Raw genomic sequence first — 15,272 nt, 5'->3', positions numbered from 1 at the left:
ATTCTGAAGAAATCTGTAGTATAATACTCTCTTGTTACCACTAGGATATTAAGTTTAATGGTATGAACAGTTTAACGTCTTACTATAATGTATTTAGTACTAGTTAAGTCACTCTTATAATGCTAAGTAATAATACAAAGTAAGTTACGTATTAGTATACTGAATCATGCACAATAATATTATAGTGTCACCCTATTAACGTTTCTTTTTATTCTGATTCTGAATTAGGTTCACAAGGACAGACTTCCTTAAGTAAATCCCCCCAAGATTCGTTGATATCTCTTAACTCGTATTCCTTTCTTTCATTAAATCCATTCCGTAGTGAAGCTACATCAATGCTGTTGATACGCTCGATAACGGGACACCACTGTAGCATTACATTGTAACCTCCAGCTCCGACAAACACATCTTCGGTTTCGTGTAAAAGACAGGTGAATTCCCTGCCAAAATTCAGGTCCAAATGCTTGAATTCCAGAAGTTGTGGACAGTCCATATCAAGAATTTTACCGAAACCATCTTGTTCAATTCTAAGATATCGCAGGCTAGCTGATTCAATTTCAATGTAATTACATAGATTTCGCTTTTCCCATCTCTGATATAATTTCAGATTAATGATTTCGAGAGATCGTATGGATGTGTTTTTGAGTAGCCTCGCTAGCAAATTGTTAAATGTAAAGAAAGATTTGTCACTCTCTAACTGTCTGGATTCTTCTCTCATTTCCTCGGAAAGTTGGCACTCGATGGGGCTGCAAAAGGCATTATCTGTGTTATTAGTTGCTTGAAGAACAATTTTATAAAGACAAGGCAAGGAATCAGCGATAATGTCTATTATGTCAAACGTTTTTCTAGATCTATCTATTGAAATATGAAGATGAGTCAGCAGTTTTGATTGGGACAGATAATAGCTCAAGACATCTTTATACAGAGGTGGAAGAATATGAACATAAGGGTATATGTGCTCGGGGCTGTACTCAAACAAAACAAAAACAAGTTTCTGTAGTTTACTGAGATTCAATTCTTTGATATTTGCTAAATATTCACCATTTCTGCACTGATCGAGGATCATGATGTTGAAAGTAGATACCAGAGACAAGATACGTCTCCAGCCAAGTTTTGTGAGATTGCAAGGTGAAAGAGGAAGCACAATTGAAGGTAGAAAGTTTCTGTATACAAGCTCGGCCATGGTTCGACATGTTGTTGACATGGTTACAATATCCGAATAGGACAAATATTCAAAAATCATCATCATCACCTCTTCAGGAACACCAGAATAGTATGCAGTTTGGTGATGTTTAGTTTCATAAGTCAGATCTTTGGGAGTGACCTGATGTTGCTTTATGAATTCTTCCCTTATGTCAACGAGACGTTCAAGCCTCTTTTCAAATCTTACCCACTCTCCCACCTTTGCATGGTGCTTCATTTTTCTGTTCCTCTTGTCTTTTCCCATTATAACATGTATTGGTTTGAATTGAGTACAGTGCAATCAGCTATCTTGATTTAATACCTTCATAAACCTATGAGAATGTAATCTTTTATATATAACAAAAATTTAAAAAGAATAGCATTAAATGAAAACAATTTGGAATTTGGAGAACAAATGAGTTTTTAAACTTTTAAACCTTTTTATGGTATTATCAGGTAACAAAATAATTGGTAATCAAGGATTGGCAATACATTTCGAGCCGGTTCCTAATGAGACGAAAGCAAATAATCATGCATCATGCTAGAAAATAAGAAAAATATTTTACCTTAATATTCAAGCGCATGCACGACAGTGGTATCAGTTAAAAATGTATAACTGTATGACAAGTTTTATTGTGTTAGGACTCATCTTCGTCATCTTCATCATCAGCTGTTTTACAGGGGCAGATTTCCATAAAATAATCAATCCACTCGTCGTAACAATATTGATTCAACAAACGACTCCTGACTGCTTTGAAATCAATTTCATTAATCCGCTCTAGTTTTGAACAACTGTAAACCATCGACCGTAAATCAACACAATTATCAAATTCTATTTTAAACATCTTGTTAAGGACAAGACATTCCAAATCTTCTGCACCAAAATCAACATATTTGAACTCCAGCAGTTCTGGACATACAATCTTGCTGATGTAACAAAACGCATCTTGTACAATTCTGAGGTGTCGAAGATTGCGGGAGTAAATTTCAAGAGGATATACATGTGCATGTAAATATTGACCTGCGTAGTCCCTGTCCCAGCTGTGACACATGTCTAAACCTATAATCTCTAGAGACCTTATAGTGGTGTTTTTCAATAGCCTTCCAAGTAAAACATTCAATACCAATGACTTATATGAAGGAGGTATTCGGAAGTATTGTCTCTTAGAAAATAGCTTTAGAAGAATAGTGATGAATATAAAAAGAATAGTGGTGAATATTTTGAAAAATATAAATGTTTAAATTTCGACATTAGAGCTATCTTTTGAAGCAGTTATTTAAAAGTTTCATCTTTATATAACAAAGCAAGCAGGAAGTCGCTAAAGAAAATAATATTATACTCGTACCTCCCTTAGGAGCATTTTACTTTAACTAGGCATCACAAGATAGCGATGAGCTTTTGTTCTTGCAACAATTGCTTTCATTTTTTCACTTCTTCTTGAAAACAAAGTTGTTTGCTTGAGGGAATTATTCTCCCATTTCTAGGAGGATTATGTCGATTAACTGACAGATGTTATCATGTAGCATGTAAATACATTGTACATAACAGAAACAACAACCGGCTGGGGACAACGCACGAGCAATGAGAGTGTTTGAGGAGAAGCCGGTAAGTACGATAGTATGTTTGTTGTTGGTTTCGTGATTTCATTGTTTACTATAAATTGTTGCAAACAGTATACACAAAATGTCACACCAGACGTTCAGAAAACTAACGGCGTGAAGCTTCCTTTCTCTACTTCCAGGACCCTTGCATTGTAACACCGTTTTTCTCATTTTCATGGGACTGGTACATTGTTGGGATCGATTTGCTTGCATTGGAGGGGGCTGGGGCATGGAATACCCTTACATCAAAAAATGCATTCCAAATCGATCTTGCAGAAATGTTTCATTGTTAACTTCCTGAGAGGATGTTTTCCATAGAGATTAATAGTGTTTTACCTCAGGTTGTTTGAGTATGAGCCGAGCCTGCTAACGTAGCAGTAGGGACTTCTTGTCACCCTGTAGCGAAGACGAGACTCATTATGTCAATAAAATATCTGAGAGTCTAAAGGAGAGATTTAATGTACAAGTTGAAGATAAAAACTTGCGACTAGCACGCATCTTCTGGAACCCTAAGCTTCATAAGAACCCTTACAAGGCGAGGTTCATTGCAGGTGCCCGTTTTTGCGTAACGAAACAACTGAACGTCCAAGTTAACTGTTGTCTGAAACTTTTGAGGAAATACTTCAAGAAATACTGCGAGGCAATCTACAACAACAGCGGTATTAACATGTTTTGGAGCATAAATTCCTCAAGTGAATTCCTTGAAGCTATCAAAAATAGCGATGTTTATAATATACAAGTATATGATTTTACTACTCTTTATACCAGATTAGACTTGATTGAAGTAGAGAATATGATTAATGAAGTTGTTGATTTAATATTTTCAGACCGTAATAGATATATTTGTATTTCTAAAAGAGATAGTAATACATGTTTCTTTTCCAATAAAACATATGATTCTCATGCCTGCTTTAGTCAAGATGACCTAAAAGAAGCTGTTAAATTTATTATTTATAACACTTATGTTGTCTTCGGTGGGATTGTATTCATACAAACCAAGGGTATTCCTATGGGTGGAAATTCAAGTTCCCCTATAGCTGATCTAACTGTTGGCAAAAAGGAATTTAATTATATGAAACGTTTACTTCAGGAAAAGAAAATGGGATTAGCAAAGATATTATCCAATAATAAACGATATGTTGACGATTTATCTATTATTAACTACCTTTACTTTCATAAATTGATTAAAGACATTTATCCTAATTCATTGGAAATGGAGCGAGCTGGTTCTAATAATAAAATCATTAACTACCTTGATTTAAGTATTAATATTTCCACAGAAGGACTAGAAATATCAGTGTATAACAAAACTGATGATTTTAATTTTCATGTTGTATCCCTTACATTTCCTCACAGTAACATCCCAACCGAGGTTGGCTACAACGTTTTTTCAAGTCAAGTTCTTAGATATGGTAATGTTTGCACTAGATTGGATATCTTTACCTCCCATCTTCACAAGATATCCAAAATTCTAATTGATAGAGGATATAGCCGTGATAGACTGAATAAAAGTATTAAACGTTCAATGAAACAAGAAATTTTTCAATGAAACAAGAAATTTAATTTTTAGCACATTTTACAGAGTAAAGAGTTGTAAAACAATTTATAAAAATATAATGCTCATTTGGTGTATGACTTTCTGTCCTTGACTGTTATGTAAAATCCGGATTGGAGTATTATTTATGAGTCGCATTGTTGTAATGTATTCTGGGTAAAATTATCTTTATCCCGGTTGTTGCGACTGTTAGACTGTTAGTTTGATTTTGAAGGGACAGGCAACTAACGGGGCAGGGAATGTGCGTGCCTGAAAGCTTTTGCACACACCAAAACGCTAGTTCAGTTGAGTTTTTAGAGACAGGGCTCATATGAGGATCAGAAAAAAGTTGTTAGCAGACGTAAGGGGTTCTGTTTGTGTTTGTTACTATGGGTTACAGTCTTGTTGTGACAGAAAGTCTACACTATATATATGCCTAAGTTTAAATTGTGTAGTTTGAGGATATAAGATGCAACTTTAAGATGGATATTGGAGAGCTGTTGAAAAATTATGGTCGTTGTATCAATGGTTATAATAAGCTAATATAAATATCTTAAACTATACAGTGCTAATTAAAAATTTCTTTATACTGCATTATCAAATTAAATGTTAAAAATTCAAAAATATACATTCATTTTATTTTATTAAAGACTTTCTCACACATACTTTACTCACAGAACAAGACTTGGAAAACACTAGACTAGGGGAATTTCGCTGACATGTGTGTGACCAGCAAGTAGTGATCTTTCGAAGACAATATTGTTGCAGTCAAAATCTTTGATTGTCCAATCAAGCGGGGCGTGGCTGTGTTGATTATTTAATAGTGCACGTTTAAGCTTTCCCCGCAAACACATCACACTCATGGTAAAGTCATCCATTCTAATTTTTGGAGTAATCATGTTAAAAATTTTGGTTGATCTTGTATTATGGTTATCAGGTGGGTCAGCCTGACAAATAAGTAGGGTCGGCTTCCTTGTCGAGCATGTGTAGCCTTCATGTAAGGATATTGGAGCACGAAATTTCATTATCTTGTAGAGCTCGAGGTAACAGTGGTATGTATAGAGATTTTGGATAGCTAGGATATTATTATGTTTGAATAGCGGTTTAGTATGTTCTTTTATGAAAAACTTGTTGTTAAGTCTTTGGTGCCCTATTGGTCTGGTACGTGCACAGGTCTTAAACTTATCAAGGAAAGCCTCCCTATCACCGAACATAACCCTAAGACAGTACTTCTGGGCGGTAAACAGAGAGCTTATACGATGCTTCGCTGCCCCACCCCAGACAGATATACAGTAAGAGAGATGGGATTCAAACAAGGTATAGTATAGTTGTTGATGTAAAAATTCTGGAAGGGAGCAGCGAAGTCGACATAAGGTGGAAGTGGAATGATTTAGATTTCGCTTAAGGGCTTTAATGTGTTCTTCCCATGAAAGGTTTTCATCAATTATAACTCCAAGGAATTTAGTGGATGAAACTTTTTTTATCGGAAAGTTGTCTATAGTAAGTCCTACTTCATCATCTGATAGAGTCTCTGACTTAGAACCTTTCATGGGAGGCTTGAAGTGTATGTAGCAGCACTTGGACATATTTATATCTTAATAACATAGGCCTAATCTCAGCATCGCTTGCCTCGGTAGACAGTGAGAAACTCTGCGAGCAAATAGCCAGTCTCAACAGCAACATGGAACGTCTTCAGACTTTTGATCTCCACCTGCAACATCTCCTGATTAAAGAAGACGGGTTGAAGTCCCATCAGGCTCAAATGAAAAAGTTAGAAGCAGCACTGTCCTCATCATCCAGCTCTGCCACAGACCCTCTAGCCAACAGCATCGATCAGCTGAACCAGCAACTTGCACAGCTTCAGTCGCATCAAACTGCAGCATCTGAAACACCTGCTTGCACTGCCACTCATGAGCTACTTGAGAGAGTCTCACAAGAACTGAGTGAGCATTCCACTCAACTTAACAACTTAAGCAGTCAAATACAGGATTCTAAAGCATCTCCTCAATCTAAAGCACCACCTGTAGCCCAGTACCCCTCTCCTCCAGTGCAGGCTCCTCTCCTCTCCTCTCCCCTACAACCTGACCAACCTACCCCTCACTTACCACATGATCAGGTGCCAGTAACTGAAACCAGGCCAGATTTCATTCTGACTACTGAATCTGAGAAAATTATTGCCTTTCTTCAGTCATGTTCTTTCAAACAAGAGAACGGTCACTCCGTCACTTCATTTGGCACCCCCTACCACTACATGGGTTCTAAATCTTCAGAAAATGTGCCACCAATTCCTGAGGAACTCAAACCATTATTTGATGAAATGAACAAAGTACAAACTGAACTTTTTAACAAGAGCTACCCGGATCAGCCCCACCTGACGGCCCCGGTTATCAATTCATGTCTCATCAACAAGTATGATGGCTCTGATAGTCACCTGCCTAACCATTCAGACCGTGAAGTGACCATCCATCCAGAATCATCAATACTTACTTTGTCTCTCGGCCAGATCTGCAAAATCAAGTTCACTGAATGTGACTCTAGAACTGAATCCTCTCTTGAATGTCATGATCGCTCCCTGTACATAATGAGCCGTAGATCACAAGAAGTTTACAGTCATATGATTGAGCGTGGCTCAATATCAGATGGTATTAGGTACTCGCTGACCTTTCGTGCTGTTAGCTGGACAAATAAAAATTGCACAAGCTTACATGGTGATTCAAACACAGGCTTCTTGCGTTTTGGGTCTGACAAGAGGGGTACCTTTGGCGAACTCATGCCAGGTCAAAAGTTCTGGGCTCCCAGAATTGAAGATATCAACCCTGTGTCCTGCATGGGTTACGCCAATGTGGTGCTCCACTGTGGGATCAATGACGTGAGACAGCCGGATATTAGTTGTGAGAATGATGTTGCTGATTGTTATAATAAACTCAAGCTGAAAATTAAACAAATTAAGAATCTTAGCCCCAGCACTAGAGCTGTTTTTGTTTGTAAACTGCTGCCTACTAAGGACTTAGAGCTGAATGTAAAAGTTAATGTATTTAATAGACTTATTCATTTCGACCTGCTCCCTACATGTAAGGATGTCGTATGTGTTAACGGTTTCGAACAGTTTGCCAGCAACTATGGTCTTGCGGACGAACTGTCGAAACAATTCGACAGACATGGTCGACTTGATACACTTCATCTTAACAAGTTAGGGGCAAGAGTCCTTGCTGGACTCATTAAACAATCTGTATTTATTAGGTTAAATGGCGGAGAAGACAGAAGAAAACACATCGGCAAAGTCAATGGACGGCTATACAGCAACGTGGCTAGTGGCCCGCCTGCACTGCAGCGGAGGGGACGGAACGGTTAACAGGTATGGTTAATCGTGTTCAAAAGGAAATTTGTAGTCACTGTCTGAAGAATATTGGATTAGGGCTTCCCCACTTTGAATGTTTTAACTGCAATAGTATTCTCCATGCCAAATGTTTTAATCCTTCCAAAGCGCAAGTTATCAATGACAACTTTTACTGCAACGAGTGTAAACATTCCATATCTAAAAAATATAATCCTTTTAAAGTAATGACCGATCCTGAAGTTAATGACTGTGACCCATGTATCCAAAAGATGTCCGATGCTTTGGAAAACTGTAGATCCTATACAATTAAGGACTTTAACACACATATCAAACCGTGTTTTGCAAGCAACTGCTCCACGATTTTCCAGAACATAGATGGTAATAAAACAAATTTTGATGCCTTTAGCATGGAACTAAACCGATTAGCCGAAAAATTTAAAATTATTGGACTTGCTGAAACCAATATTGGAATAGAGGAAAGCACTGTCTACCATCTAGAGGGGTACAATTGTTTCTATCAGGACAAACATATCAACAAAGCAAAGGGAAGTGGAGTAGCATTGTACTTAAAGGACGAACTTAACGGAGTTGTAAACGAAGAATTATCATGGGTAACCAAAAATCTTGAAACCCTATTTATTACTATTCAACATGATGAACCTGTACATGTAGGAGTACTGTACCGTCCTCCTAGTGGGGACTCCTCAGAGGCACTAAATGAACTTAGAAAAATTATTGAATCATGCCCAAAAAAGAATGTTTACATACTAGGTGACTTTAACATTAATCTCCATGATGAAAACAGTAAACTTGTTCAAGACTTTGAAAACCTTATTCTAGGTCTAGGTTTATCACCACTTATTTCTACTTCCACGCATCATAAACCAGGATGTAACGAATCATGCATTGACAACATACTCACCAACAACATAGAGAACTCTATCTGCTCTGGAACAATTAGTACCTGCATCAGTCACCACCATGCTGTATTTAACATATTCAACTCACCCCTAGTCAGTACTGAGGTTCATGAACAAAACTATTTCCAGTACTATGACTACTGTGCAAAAAATGTGGACAAATTTGTGGAAGTACTAGACAATGAATTAACTAGTGATCCACCAGAAGACTTCAGTAATTTTTTCACTGTATTTAATCATCAACTAGACAGTGCATGTAAACTAAACCAGCCTAAGTGTTCTAAACGTACTGCTAAGAATAATCCATGGATTACATCAGGCCTGATTGCCTCTATAAATAGAAAACATGAGCTTTATGACCTGTATAAAAAGGCAGTTAAGAAGAAATGCCTCAACGCCTCTTCAACCAACCATGCAGACTGTCTTACCCTTTGTTTTAATTGTACAAATAAAGTAACACGTCATGAAGAATTTAAGGCACACCGGAAGTTATTAAACCACCTTATTAATTCTGCAAAACGTAAGTATCATGGTGTTAAGATTACAGAATGCGCTGGAGATAGTAAGAAAACTTGGCAGATAATTAATGAACTGCGTGGTAAGAAGAGACGTGAGATTAAACCTAACTTTGTGATAAATAACGAGCGTGTGATTAATCGGCGTGTAATTGCAAATGAGTTCAATAAATACTTTGCCTCTATTGCAGCTAACTTGAACGAAGCTTACTCTGGTGACTTCTTAAGAATAAATTCCCTGCCGTCATTTACTGATTACCTGCCCACATCAGTTACGTCCAGTATTTTTCTTTGTGATTGTGACTGTATTGAGATTAAAGAGATCATAAACGAACTAAAAAACGGGAAATCTAGTGACATACCTATTCATGTGATCAAGAAGTCGTGTCAAATTACTGCACCGTACTTAGCTAGATACTTTAATAAATGCATGCAAGAAGGCCACTTTCCCGATGAATTAAAAACTGGGAGAATCAGCCCCATTTACAAAAAAGAAGATGAACAGCTTTTAGAAAACTATAGACCAGTATCAACTCTACCTGTATTCGGGAAAATTCTAGAAAAGTTAATATATAAGCGGCTATATAGTTTCCTTACTTCCAAGGGTATAATACATGAAAACCAGTTCGGCTTTAGAAAAGGACACTCCACCAGCCATGCACTGAACTACTCTGTAGAACATATAGAATCGTTAATTAGTAAAAAGCAACATGTCCTAGGGGTCTTTATCGATCTCTCAAAAGCCTTTGACACTCTAGACCACTGTAAACTAACTACAAAGTTAAACAACTATGGCATAAGAGGAAATGCTCTGAATCTTATCTCTAGTTATTTGTCTAATAGGAAACAATTTGTAAACGTTTTGGATACCAAATCTGATGAATTACCGGTTGAATTCGGGGTCCCTCAGGGTAGTGTATTAGGACCTCTACTTTTCCTACTGTACATCAATGACATATGCAATATAACTAAAAAGGGTAAATTTGTCTTATTTGCAGACGATACTAATATATTTGTCGCTGCCGATTCGAGAAATAAAGTATACGAATTGGCTAATGAAGTACTACAGGCCGTAAACAAGTATATGGGAGTTAACCTACTGCACATTAATGTAAAGAAGTGTTGTTACATGTATTTTTCTCCCTCTAAACGTAATAATAACGAATTAGATGCCGATATAGATAGCCAAAACTTGTCCATTAATAACAAAATAATTAAACGTGTAAGTCAGACAAAATTTCTCGGAGTAATCATGGACGATAAATTGAGCTGGAAACCACATATATCATCCCTCAACAAGAAACTAAGAAGTGCTTGTGGACGTATCTACCGTATTAAGAAATGCTTACCAGAATCACTATATAAGCAAATATATCATTCCCTCTTTGAATCACACCTAGGTTATGCTATTTCTGTCTGGGGAGGTATTCCCAATAATCAGTTAAAACCGCTATTTATTACTCAAAAGAAGTGTATCAGGATTCTATTTGGAGACTATGAAGCTTATGTAGACAAATTCAAGACATGTGCTAGAGCAAGACCAATTAATTCTCAACGTCTAGGATCTGAATTCTATGTTAAAGAGTCCACTAAGCCTCTATTCACAAAACATGAATTACTTGTTACAGAGAACCTGTACCGATACCGTTGTTTAATGGAACTTTTCAAGATCATTAAGTCACGAGTACCAATTTCGTTATACTACTTATTCAACATATCAAATAGGAAAGATAATCTGTTCATTACACCCTCTCCAGCTAATCAATTTATTTATAAATCTGCATGGCTTTGGAACGAATTCCGTAAAGTTGGCCCGTTAAATTTCACCTCCACATGCGGATCTGTCAAGAATTTACTTAAACAGTCACTTCTAAGAGCTCAAAACCGGTATGGAACTGAGTGGTGTGACAGAAATTTCACTGAATTCTGATTATGAAGTGATATTCATTTGCCCGTTATTCCCACTTAAGCACTTACTGACTGACAAGCTTATCTATGAATACCATGCTTGAATTTAGGTAAACAACATACAACTCATTCCCAGTTACGCTGAGCGCAACCGCCGAATGACACAGTAATATGGGCACGCGCATAGCATTGCGCGCCGATGCTGTGCGCGTTGTCGGCCGAAACTTGGGAAGTTCCCGCTCTAATATTCAGACGACAGTGATGACTCATTAAGAGCACTAATTTCGACCACTTTCCCGGTCGAGCCATACCAAATCAAACTAATTGACCCACGTGTATAGCCAATGTCCTGGCGGTGCTGAGCCGATGTAAAACTCTTCTGTAAACTCTTTTGTCTCTTGTAACTTGTTTATATTTTATATTTAAGTTATACTGTGTACTGTGTACAATAGTTATAGCGTATATATAGTGTGTAGTGTGTAGTGGTTATTTTGTTGTGACGTGTCACTTTATATTTTGCTACCAACGTCAGCCTTGGCTTACCATTTATTGTAATTGGTACAGCATATATCAAAACTAAAACACTGTTTTCGATCTGACGGGTGATGGGCTCTCTCTGATGGGACACGGTTCTAGGGGGTACCCGGGGTACGAGTTAACGAATAGTGTTCGTGTCCTTCCACAACCCCCTCTCATTGTGTTTTTGACGGAGGAGAAGCCTAGTTCATCCGTCTGCATCGCTTAATCGAGTTGAAAATTTAGCCAATAACAAACTAAATTACATGTTATACTGATAGCAGGTGTAGAGTTTATAACATACAAATTCTAAATTTTTGACGGCTGACGATGGTAAGTCGCTATGTTTAATTCGGGACGTTTATAGTCTAAAGTCTTGGAGCTCAAAATGTCTCGTGCTGTGGGCCGTATAAACGGCGCACACCACCGCCCCGCCTTACTGCTTACATTACTTCATGGTTGCAGGGCGGAGCTGGTGCCGTTTGTCTTGGCCTCGAGTGGCGAGTGCTTGCCCATCGAATACACAATTGAAACACTAATTATTTATTGGAATTCTACAGTTTCCAAAACGAAGTACGAGGATATATTAACTTTGAGCTTTGTTTTGGCGACTGCTTCATCGATGGGCGAGTAGGTATTTGTTGTTTAGCAGTGTTGAATATTGGAGCAATTATATTATAATGCAATGTATATCTCCATCATAATATAGGCTAGTGTAAACATATATAATCATTAATACAAACAAATGGTATTAGTAACTCGCTAGATTATAGATGTTATTTAAACACATATGTTTACGTCAATTATTACTAAAATTAATATTCTTTTTGCTTTAATATAATTACATGTCACATAATGGATTAGTTGAATGAAACGTGTGCTACATGACAAATGTCTACGCCTCACGCAAAACTGCGTACCGCTTAGTACTTCATGCTTGAGCGGTACTGCGGTTGACAGTGGCGCGCACTCAATTTAATCACAAATAACGAGCGCGCGGTTTTTTGGAATCTCTCCATTATTATATTAATTAGGTCGCAGTGTTCACGGCCTGTACTGCGTGAACGACAGAAATATCTTTTAAATTATTTTGCTTCTGAAATTTTGGCTCTAGAAATTAAGAAATGTGACATGTAATTGTAAGATATGTATTGACATGTATTGTAAGATAACAATTAAATAGATCATGTGCGCGGCGCCTACAGCTGACCTACGAATTTCTGAACAATTTTAAATTGTGGCTGTGTGCGCGGCGTACTGTATATTATGTGTTTGAAATTGAAATTTGAATTTATTTATGAATATAACATTATGTATTGATTGTTTTGTGGTAAATAAAAATTTTTCTTTCAAAAAAAATTTTTCTTTCAAAAAACTTATTTGCTCGCATGTAAGACTGCAATGATGAAAAAAGCTTATTTCCACGTTCATAGGCCTCACGTTTTGTTTTTCCTACAACAAATATATTGGTATCATCAGCAAATGTAACAAATGATCCTAGTTAAGAACTGTTTGAGATGTCGTTCATGTAGAGGAGAAATAGGAGAGGTCCAAGTATTGAACCCTGCGGGACACCAAATTGAATAGATAGGGTGTCTGATTTTTCTCCCACAACTTCGGTGTATTGTAATCTATTTGTTAAGTAGCTTTTTATAAGGCTATTTGCTACTCCTCTAATTCCACAGCCCTCTAATTTTATAAGTAGTGTTGAATGGTCGATAGTGTCAAAGGCTTTGCTTAAGTCAATGAATATTCCTAGAACATGATTCTTAAGTTTAAGAGATTTGTCTGAGGAAATATAATAACGTTTTCAGGAAGTTCGGTATTCTAGATGACCATAACATTATCAAAGAACTCCCCTGATATCTTTTGATTTTATTGAAACACGGGTACTAACTCTGCTAAACTGAAAAAATTCTGAAACTTAGGTGAATAAGTGTACAACGTGCTAAACCGAAGTTCAGACTGACCAGTGAAAATGGGCGAGCGTACCAAGTGTCATTTTAATTAGATGTTTTAGTCAGTGATTTATTATTGAAGCTTTTAATTACAATAACTTATGCTCCTGTAAATATTTTAATTAATTGTTTGTTCCGTTACAGCTAACACTATTAATGCTAAGTACCAAACAACAAGTGGGAGGTGGATCGTTGGTATACCGTTAAATCGATTTAACACCGCAATTCCAGTCGCAAGCCTGGGACCACTACTAGCATTGTCACAACATCTATAAAGCTGCCATATAGCCTGACTGACAATTTTCTCGACTGACTGACAATGTTTCTTCTTTTCCCCATTTAGAATACAAAGATTAGTACATTTTAGCTTATGATTAATATTATATTTTTACCTATAGTTTACCTAGATTAGCTCTGAGAGAGCGAAGTACTATTGCGAATACTCACGAGTCTCGACATTTCCACACCCTCAACGAGATCTTAGAAAGTTCAGGAACTTACCACATCACATCGGGATCAGTTACGGTATTGGTGTAGATTATATTATTTGTAAAGGAAGTGACACAAGTTTATTGATTGATATAGATTTAAAGTACCCACAAATATCAACAGTAAACACTCACACAATACTTAACATCTGTGAGAGTTTCTAGAGTTGTAGAGACTGTAGAGAAGTTGTTATTTAATCTATTTTCTTATTAACACCTTTTATCCCAAGCGTTTTAATTAGTACTCTCGTTGTCCTAATTCTCTCGAATATCAGGTAATAACAATGGTAGCAAAAGAAGAAAAGATCCAAAGTGGGGAACGATAAAGTACCAGCATGCTAAGAGAAGCAACAGTATTCTCAGACTGGAAAATGCGGGTTCGCATGCATGGCAAAAAGCTTGCACAATCGCCACAAAGCATCATGCACCCATAGTTGTTACACATATGACTGAGTGTTTCTATCTAGAGTTGAAGAATCTGTAGAGTGGTTGTTATTTAACCTATTTGCTTATTAACACCTTTTATCCCAAGTGTTTTATTTAGTCTGCTTCTAAAATGTTGGCTCTAAAAATGAATAAATGTGACATGTAATTGTAAGTTAACAATTGAATAAATCCTGCACGCGGCGTTTACAGTCGCACCTAAGGATTGCTCAAAAATGTGTGGCTGTGTGCGCGGCGGGCTGTATATATCATAAATGGTTGAAATTCAAATTTGAGCTTCATTTGCGTTATATATTGACTGTTTTGTGGTAAATAAAAATATGACTTTCTTTTTTTCTTTCTTAGTACTCTCGTTACCCTAACTCTCCCAAATTGCAAATATCATTGAATAACAGATTAATTGTAAAACAGGATCTTACCTTGACGGATGTTACTCGTCTAAATTTCTTCGAAGTAGCGCGCGCCGCTTTCTTCTTGCCCGACGGCAAGTGCTACGAAGTAGCGCGCGCCGGGCCAGATCATTAACAATGGTCAAGATCTTACCGACAAAATGATTCTTAAAAATACCTTAATGCGGTAAACTGTACCCTTGAAAAAGATTTTCCCAACTTCTGTTGCATGCAGCTATATCTTTAATTTCGTTCAATTCATACAAGTTGTCCATTTGCAAACTTTTACTATTTAAATCACTTCTTAAATCTTCCAATGAATTAATTATCTGATTCAATAGCAAATGAGAGAGCCGTTTGGGCTGGGGTGTTCTCCATACTCCTAAGAATGTGTCCAAACATTTTCCACCGCTGCGGTGTTATACGCTTGGATAACTTTTCAACTTTGCATTTGCACCTTTCATACAATGCTTTGTTGC

This window comes from Bolinopsis microptera, chromosome 9 (assembly GCF_026151205.1).
Source record: "Bolinopsis microptera isolate Bmic1 chromosome 9, MBARI_Bmic_1.0, whole genome shotgun sequence".
NCBI classification, from domain to species: domain Eukaryota; kingdom Metazoa; phylum Ctenophora; class Tentaculata; order Lobata; family Bolinopsidae; genus Bolinopsis; species Bolinopsis microptera.
Note: the sequence above shows the minus strand (reverse complement) of the source record.